The sequence below is a fragment of the Schistocerca gregaria genome, chromosome 3 (assembly GCF_023897955.1).
Source record: "Schistocerca gregaria isolate iqSchGreg1 chromosome 3, iqSchGreg1.2, whole genome shotgun sequence".
Lineage (NCBI taxonomy): Eukaryota > Metazoa > Arthropoda > Insecta > Orthoptera > Acrididae > Schistocerca > Schistocerca gregaria.
In genome coordinates this window covers 658,917,227-658,927,380 of record NC_064922.1, presented here as the reverse complement: position 1 = coordinate 658,927,380, position 10,154 = coordinate 658,917,227, and positions in this window count along the sequence as shown.

The window sequence follows — 10,154 nt, the reverse complement described above, 5'->3', positions numbered from 1 at the left end:
GAAAGTATTTGTATGGAGTGTAGCCATGTATGGAAGTGAAACATGGACAATAAATAGTTTGGACAAGAAGAGAATAGAAGCTTTCAAAATGTGGTGCTACAGAAGAATGTTGAAGATTAAATGGGTAGATCACATAACTAACGAGGAGGTATTGAATAGGATTGGAGAGAAGAGAAGTCTGTGGCACAACTTGACGAGAAGAAGGGATCGGTTGGTAAGACATGTTCTGAGGCATCAAGGGATCACCAATTTAGTACTGGAGGGCAGCGTGGAGGGTAAAAATCGTAGAGGGAGACCAAGATATGAATACACTAAGCAGATTCAGAAGGATGTAGGTTGCAGTAGGTACTGGGAGATTAAGATGCTTGCACAGGATAGAGTGGCATGGAGAGCTGCATCAAACCAGTCTCAGGACTGAAGACCACAACAGCAGTAGTTCCCTTTGAGCACAGCACACTTCTACGTAGCAGATTCAGTTTGAATTTTCGAAGCCAAGAGACGTTTGTCATGATATGCACTATGGAAACAGTAAGGGTTTGTTGTCATTTCAAAAGAGGTTTATCATCTCCACCACATCATTTCTAGGACTGTTTGAAGAAGTAAGAAAAGATAAAGGTAGGTATAACTTAACATGCAAACTAAATCAAGACTGTCTGGAAAATTATTTTTTGAGAATTCAAGGTCTTAGTGATTCCTGTAACAATCCTTCAGCACTCAATGACAAGTACAGAATTTGGCTTCCTGTTTTAACAGGAAATGCGGACAACTTATCAAGCAGTGCATCGGTTGCTGATGAGAGAATCAGTGCAGCTGCTGCAGACTCCAAAACACACGATGATGAATTCATGAAATTTGTATTGATGTGACAGAGGAAAACCAAGTGAAGGCTCAGTGTGCAAGTATTTGTGAGAGTGTACACATTATGGAAGAGAAAGAAGAATTCCTGAGAACAATCCAAGAAATAGAGCAAAAAAAATCTGATGCAGAGGACATTTCACCTGAGTGTTCATTATGTGGCAGGCTACCTAGCATTTAAGAGTCAAGCTGCTGAAAAATCCTTGGGAACACAAACTGAAATGCACTCAGTTCCTGGAATACATTCCGATTTCTGGATATCTGCTGCTTCTTGAGGCACAGTTTATGCGTCCATACAGAATTGATCAATTTTAATAATTTGAACAGCGGTTCCAAGCATAACATCACTGGAACACATGTCTCTGATACTCACAGGATGAACATTTGGCCTATTTCATCGCAATAACGTTCACATGTCTCTCATTAGTATTCAATTTTCACTGCTTTGTACATGGGTTTTCCCATTTGTCTTTTGTGAGACAGCTTCTTGGTACCACTTCTATTGTCTAAAATGTCAAAACTAGTCTGTTCACTATTACAAGACTCTTCTGCATTGTCCTGGTCAAACATATTGTTTCTTCCCATGATTTTTTATTTTGTTCGCTACATTGTAGTAAACCGTCCAAAGTTTGATACATGTTATTCTGTTCTGTTCACAGATTCTAGCCATGGGAACAGTGATCAAGTATTGTGCGCCAAAATACTGTTCTCGACTCAATATTTTGCAGTTGTTTGTGCGCCCATAAATCAAGATAAAATCACAGCACAAAGTTAAATGTTATGTATTGTAGTCCTCTTCATCTGAAAATTGCAAATGGCCTTTCATGGAAAGCCATGGTGAAACACTCCCAGTTGGTTTGGGTATTGCTAATAATTGATTAGCAACCTAATAAATGAGTTATACTGGCAATCTCCTAAGGATAAAAGGCTGATCGACTAATACTGCAGTGGATTTGTTTCATACAAGTGTTTCTGCTTCTGAATAATGAATTAACACAATGAATATGGTTCTATTGTAATAATAATAATTGCAGTATTCCACTATAATTAAGTGCCACATTCTTGGTTTTACACAAATGTGAGGTAGTTGCTCTCTTCAACTTACAATTTAATGACGGTTATACTCATCACAGGTCGCTCTTGGATATCTTCACATGCTATTGCATTAATTAGCCTAAACACACAACAATCCTCACAGCAATCTAGTTGTTGGTGGTGGTCATGGTTGACATGAAACGCGTAATCACAATATGATGTAGGTACTTGAAACAACACTTCAAAATAAACTCTTTTGTCATGATTGGTAAATTGCTAAAGATCAACCCACGGCACCAGGGACACAATCACACTATGTATTACGGGCAGCCTTCCACCATTACATCAGATCCCGCTCCCTTAAGGCTCTCTTAGCGACTTCTGCCCCTGCACACTGCCTCCAGCCCACTGCCTAACAACTGCTATATCTCTCTGGCACTTGACTATCATTATCTAGCCTACTGCAACCTATGAGAGGCAAAACTACATGTGTCTTTATGTAAGGGGCTGTTGACTCCTTACATTATAGATGACCACATCATAGCCATCATCAGCCTGCTGGGTCCAAGAACCTGAAGAACCTCCATCTTATATGGGTAGGATTCAGTATTACGCCCATTTCATTCCCCTTTCTGGTCTATCAATTGTCAATAAGCTTTTCAGTCTCTGCTCTGTTCCCTGTCTTTTACACCACATAAAAGTGTAATCCTAGCCTGTGACTCATTCCACTATGGTACTGGTGCAGTTCTATCCCATTGGAACCCAGACAATGCCAAGGAGCCTATTGCTTATACATGGAAGATGGAATAGGAGATGCTAGCTACTATTTTTGGAGTTAAAAAGTTTCATATTTTCCTGTATGGGGCTATGTTCTTCCTCATCACTGACCACAAGCTGCTAGTTTCCTTATTTGGATCTCATTCTAGGCTCCCTGATACAACTGCCCACCGATCACAGAGGTTGGCCCTCTTTTCAGTACCTCTTCTATAACATACATTACTGCTCCACTGCACAGCATGCCAATGCTGATGCATTAACACAGCTGCCAGTGGCGTCTGACCCAGAGTTTGATCGCCAAGAGGCCATTGTGTTTTTATTGCACGATGTCTTGCAGTAAACCCTGTTGGATTTTCCATTAACAGATGAGAGATCATTACAAGAATGGCCGGTGACCTGCTTCTTCAGAAGAGTGTTTCATGGTCCAGACTGGTTGGTCGGAGTGCATCTATTCAGCTGTGGAGCCAGTGCGGCCTATGTTTTTTCTCCTATGTTATCACCTCAGTGTTGTCCACAGAGTTCACATGTTTGCCACAGGGGAGCAAAGCTGGCATGTAGTTGTCCGAGGAGCAAAGCTGGCACATGGTTGTCCCTGCGGCATTACACCCTTGCATGCTCCAGTTGACGCATGTATTGCAGTGGGAAATGACTTGTATAACGGCATTGACAGGCATCATGTCTACTGGCCAGCAATCTATTGTGATGTCGAACCTGTAGTGTGGGCTTGTGGGGCCTGCGCACAGAAACAGGTGTCACTGCTATGCCAATTTTCTACTTGGCTGGTACAGGACCACCCTCGGGATAGAGTGCAAGTCAATTTCACAGGTCCATTTTTTGAACAGTGTGGGCTGGGTGAATGATGCATTGTCCTATTTCCCATACATAGCCAAGTTGTCATCCACATCACTGACTGCCACTGTCTGTCCATTGTCAGCTATTTCTGTCACTGAGGGATCCCCAAGGACCATCATCTCCAATAATGATAGGTAATAGTTTTGAAAACTTCTGCATTTACATGATTACCACCCCATTTCAACCAGCTTCTAACTCAGAGATGGAACACTTCCTTTGTACATTCAGATGCAAATGAAAAAGTCTATATCAGTCTCTCCCCATGACAGTGCATTGTTGAGTTTTCCGGCTACAACTGGGTGACACTGGTCAACAGGCACAGTTTGGCAGAATGTTTGCCTGGGTGTCAGCCACAGGGTCGCCTCAGTTTGTTGCAACCTGACTTGTGTGCCGCAGACCACCATGGCCTGCTGCACTTTCCTTCCAGTGCTGCCATTTGGACCCGGTTCTTTGGCCGGCAGCAGAGGTGGCTGCCAGGTGTTGTAATGGGCCACAAACATTGGCAGTTGTTTGTGGCAGATGTCAGTAGGGAGCAGCTGACCCATCAAGCAAATCAGTTTCACCCACATCCTGATGGGACATCACCACTTCAGTCATTTGGTCAGTCAAGTGACAGTGTTGGTCATGATGATGTTCCAGGAATGCAGTAGTGTGCCTCCCCATTTCTACCCTCTCTGCATTCCTGTCACCCGTAGCCTCGGACCCTTATGAGGCTCATGCCTGCCTCTGCTGATGTGGAGCCCATGGATTCTGATACCCCTTCCTCCTCCTTGCCTCAACCTCCACACCCTTCTGCCCTTCCGGTAAAGTTAGTGGCATCAATGTTGCCTCCTTCATTGGTCAGATCACTGCTTCATTCTACAGTGGCCTCTCTGGTTCTGTGATGGAGGTCACACCCCAAGTCTGGCCATTTTCAGCTCTACATGGCCTTTTCAGATTTATTATCCCTTCTAACAGATATCACAATGGAGGCAGCTGAACAAACATGTGTAGCACAGTATAACAGTATGGAAATCTGCCCTGGAGTGTGCATGCAATGCATAGTACGGCCTGACACACTGAAAGGAAGTGTTTATCTGTGGGTGACAATAAGATGGGCGAACCAGTGCTTACACCTTTTTCAACCACTGCGGACATAACATTGTACTACATCATGTGTTCAGTCATTAGCCACCCCCACCAGCTGGTTTCAGACTTTCTGCTTCCCATAGATTGACTAGCATGGTGAGTTTGCATTTCCTCTCATGGGCTTCTGTTCCCAGGTTATTATCAAGCCACCCTCAGCCCATAAAATACCTGCACCGACAGTGCAGTGTAGCGGTGTTGTCTATGCATATACTACCCAAGATATTTTCCATAAGAATGTTTTATAGATTTTCACACCAGTTTCCACATTGACATCCACTTCTTATGTGACATTGGAATTAAAAAGTGGTAGAGTCATGTACACCATGCTCTTGTAAACCATGCGTCACTATTCCAGCATCAGTTACTTGTATAATTCTTTATATTAAGAAAAATGAATGGTTTGTTTAAAAATTGCCCTTGGCTGACTTAAGTGCTAGGATACTGGTCAAACTGCTGTATCTGTTCTTGTACCAATGAGACCAGTAAGGAAAATACAGGTCAGGAATTTGGAAAATTTGAAAAACTGCTACAGTTATTAATTGTGTTGTTCTCTTTCACTTATGGATTCCAATTAGATAACACTTCAAATGTAAGAAAATTGTTTATCTTTAAAATTTGGTAGAGGTAGGCAGAAGAATTTGGGAAGAGTGTTTGAAAGGGGAAATCTTGAGGAAAGTAACATAAAAAATACAGACGTGAGATTTGATCCTGAAAGACAACAAAGCTAAAAAGCTAATTTTAGAAATATGATAACATCAGAAAGTATGTAATGGTAAGGATATTATTTGCAAATAACACAAAGTTACAGAAACTCATCATAGTCCATTCCACAAAGCAGTTGATATTGGCATCCTATATGACACTATGTACTTTTACATCTGGGTGGCATTTAATGTGGACCATATTATCTCCTAATGAACAGAATACAAGTTTACAGAGGATTGGACCAGACTAAACAGATGACCTCTTAACAGACAGAACTCAGTAAATTATTCTCAAAATGAGGAATTATCAAATGTAAAACTAGCTTTGAGAGGGTGCCAAAGAAGTGCTATAGACCTTTTATCATTCCAAATATACATAAATAACTTAGCAAGTAATGTCAATAACTCTGTGACAGTGTCACCCTGTTCACGACATTGAACACACTGACTGCTGCACACAAGTGATGGATGTTTTGTGACAGGGCAGGTCCATGTGTCAGGCACAAGGCCAGATTGGCCTCCTGACAGTCATTGTGTTAATACAGGTGTTGTGCAAGCAGATTTCTGGATTGCATGACACCCTAGATTGACAGTAATAACTAGTACACACAATGTGCTTTACTTGCCATGCCTAACTTGTCTCATCTGCTCACACACTTTCCTGCTTTATATATTAACTCTCAAGCCTGGTATTTAACCAGTGCACTTCAGAGACAATATAAGTACATTGCAATACAGCAAAACTAGAGCAAAATGCAGGAAAAGCTGTAGTGGACAGGTGCTTGGCACAAGGACAGGCAGTTACATTCAACACAAATTTATATCACATCACTTGTAAGGAAGTTTAAAACTCCATTATTGTTTGACTAAAACATCAGCAGTCATTGAAATTTGTGACAACTATGAGTTATTCAGACAGTAGGTGTCCAGAGTGACTTAAAGGTTGGATAACTACATAAATGTAGATGTAGAAAAGGCAGATGCCAGACAAATTAAATGGAAGGATCCTACGGGCATGTAACTGATACAAGGAAGAGACAGCTTACAAAATCTCCATTCAATTGAATGCTCATTGGTCTGGGAGCATTATCAGGAATCAATAGTGTTGAGGGAGAAGATTCATAAGAGAAATGCTCCTTTCATTGCAAATTTGTTTAGAAAACAAAAGATTGGGATTTAACATACTCATCTCAGAGACATAATATAAGCTTGGATGTGTAAAGTATAGGGAAGGAAACTGGTCACTGTACTTTCCAGAGCATTAACCACTGTGTCACGTTGCTCGCTGCAGGCGTGACAATTTTGTTGGATTATCCACTCTTTTTGCCAATTTAAGATCAATTGTAAGCACTCAGTCTAAACATAATGAAAAGCTTCAGACTGAAGTCTCTTTAATTCTCATAACTTTAATTTTCACATGACAAGGAGTTGGTTCCATTACCATAACAGAGACTTCCAGGTACAGATCAAAAGTGTTTGAAATTATTGGTTTCATTCACACCAGTCATTTTACTTATATTACTCTATCATGTCCCATTGTATGATTCAAGTTTTCAATTTTGGTTTCATTTTTATAAATAATGACCAACACTGTTAACATTTATTGAAAGTCAGAACCAGTAATAGGTTTTGCGGGGACAACTCCCATGACGTAATCGCACATATCACGGTACAAAAGCTCTGCTCTACTTATTTTTTAAACACATTTTTTCAGTGTGTTTGAAGCAACAGAAATATCTCAGTAAATGCAGGAGGTACAAAATACCACTATTAGAAGACTTATTTCACCTACAAGAAGGTTCATTCACTAATCACTGATAAATTTTCAGAGTACTTCGCCTTTACAAAATCAGAATTCAGAATTTTACACCCCTGTCCAAGTACCATCAATTGAATTCTGTAGCAGTAACATTTTGTTCAATGACTATTTGGACAAATTAGTAGTGATTTATGTTTTTGGTTGTTTTTAGCCCTTCTATGTTAATCTCCACTTGGTCCAGTCAACATATTGTAAACATAATTTGCTCGCAAACAGAACTAGCAATCTGTGAGGAACTCCAATTTTTATTTTGAGGCACTGAATCTTCCATGAAATCAGCTTCAGTTTAGTCTGAAATTATAGAATAGATAATCTCTATTGCAAGACATACTGCAATCTCAGACGTTTGGTTTTTTTGGTGACATAACCATGACCTCAAAAGGAACCATTAGAAAAGAAGGTACCTAAGCTGAAGAGGAGACAGAGTAGCAGATTATCGGCAGGTTGGGGCAGTAAATATTAGCGGCTGGTCTGACAGTAATTGCATCACTTCAGATGGCACTGTACTTGCATTTACAGTAATGTTATTCTGGTAACACTGATGGCAACTACTCAAGTGCCATGCTGTACAGGACTCAAGTAATGTGAGGTCCCGAACAGCTGCACCGGTGCACTGGTTTAATAGTAAAGATATAAAACAAGGCAGCAGGTGGACAGATGAGCCAAGCTGTGAACGACACATATGTTATGTTTATTGTCTATTATGTTTATTGGTTATGGATATAAAAATAAGTTTTCACATAGTCCAGAAGTCTGAAACAGTGATGTGCTGACTACTTCATTACACAAATAATCTATAAATGCCATTAAGAGGATACAAGTTGAGGACAATCACTGGCTTGAAACCTAAATTCGTTAATAGTTTCTAGAAGTTAAATATAACCAGCTGCAGATTTATTAAGTTTCAATAGGAATAACATGAACCAATAAATATAAGCACAACACAATAGCTACTTTGATGAACAAGTGCAGATTCAGAATATCATTTAGGGATGTGGAGTACATCTAAGTATACATTAAACATAAGTAACTATTAAACTACTACTGAAAGTTGTGCTAACAGTTAATTACCACCAACAATGCTCTCCAATGATACATCATAAGTTTTTTCCCTACAATATGTAATTTCTAAGTCATATGCATAATATATTTTCAATTCACTGCATTTTATCAGACATATTAAATTATGCCATCATTAGGTGTCCCAGTAAGAAAAATGGCGCTGTTAAGTTAATAACTATCAGCCAGTCTCATTTCTACACTATTAATTTTTTATGTGACTGTCATCAGAAAGTTATTTTTTATTTTAACTGTTCACAGAAACTTTATGAACAAGGCAATTAAAATAAAAATTATGCACATCATATGATCACTCTCGAAATTGACATTTTATCTCACATTCTATTCTTACATCATCATCAAAAATTTTTGAGGCAACAGTATACTCTAGTGTTTTCACCTGCAGGTGTAGAAACAAAATATTTAATCAACCACAGTTTTTATATCAAAAGGTTTGCTCTGGCCAGGTAGTTATTTATGGTTAAACTGGGCAATAAATAAATAAATAAATAAATAAATAATAAAAAAATAGGATACATGCTTCAGCACAGCATCCAAAAAAACTTAACATGACATTCACTAACTTTCAAGGTACAGGACTTTGTACACATAGCCACTCTTGTCTTTCCTTTCTGTGTTTCTACAGTGTTCTGTTAGCTTGTATATACTTCAACATCTAGTGGCCAAAAAGACAACTGAGTAACTATTGTGGGTTTTGTGGACTTGAAAATTTAAGTTTTTAAGTATATTTTAGTCAACATTCTATGTACTTTACATTGAAGATACTTTCTTTAGCATACGCAGCAGTAGCAGTATTGACAGGTTATCTGTATGCTGAAGTTTCAATAGGCAACCTATGTCTGACTTCTCTTTACATGTGACCAGGACTGAAGTATTTCTCATAACTAACTTTACACACTTGCATATCTTTTCACGTGTACTCCTTGTAATGAATATCTAAATCAGTGTCCTTTTCTTGTTACATAAGTGAATATTTTACAGCCTATATTGTGCTTTAGGATACCCAATTTATTTGAAATTCCACTGTACGTAACTTGCACCTACTATTTTATTTACATACATATGGCTGACCCAGCTGAACATGAGCTCATAATGAACTTAGCACAATGTCACATGTTTACTTATTTTTACAACCTTTTTTGTTTCTTTATATCTAAAAACAAAGATGATGTGACTTACCAAATGAAAGTGCTGGCAGGCTGATAGACACACAAATAAACACAAACATACACACAAAATTCAAGCTTTCGCAACCAACGGTTGCTTCATCAGGAAAGAGGGAAGGAGAGGGAAAGACGAAAGGATATGGGTTTCAAGGGAGAGGGTAAGGAGTCATTCTAATCCCGCGAGCGGAAAGACTTACCTTAGGGGGAAAAAAGGACAGGTATACACTCGCGCGCACATGCACACATATTCATCCGCACATACACAGACACAAGCAGACATTTGTAAAGGCAAAGAGTTTGGGCAGTGTTTCTTTGCTATAGTTAACTAATTTTTGACCGTGTGTGGAAATTGGGGGAACTGTATTAGGAAAGTGGACAGTGGGATTCATTGTAAGGATTTTACAATACGTTCCCACTGGGGCAAATTGTAACGAGTGGAGAGGAGGGGGGGGGAGGGGGGAGAGGGGGAGGGGGAGGGGAAGGGAGATAGGGGTGGACACTGTAAGTCAGAGAACTTCTCTTGTAGCTGCAATACACATAGTAACAACAGCCTGAGAGAGGAACAGGAAAGGGATTGGAGGTATTTGGGAATTCATACAAAAGCTGAGGACTATGACGACATGGTCTGCCAGCTCTGTTGTAAGTACCCAAAAGACGTTCCGGCAATGTCAGAATTGAATGCAGACAAATGTCAAATGGGAGTACGGGTAGTAAATATGTACAGCAGACGTGACCTGA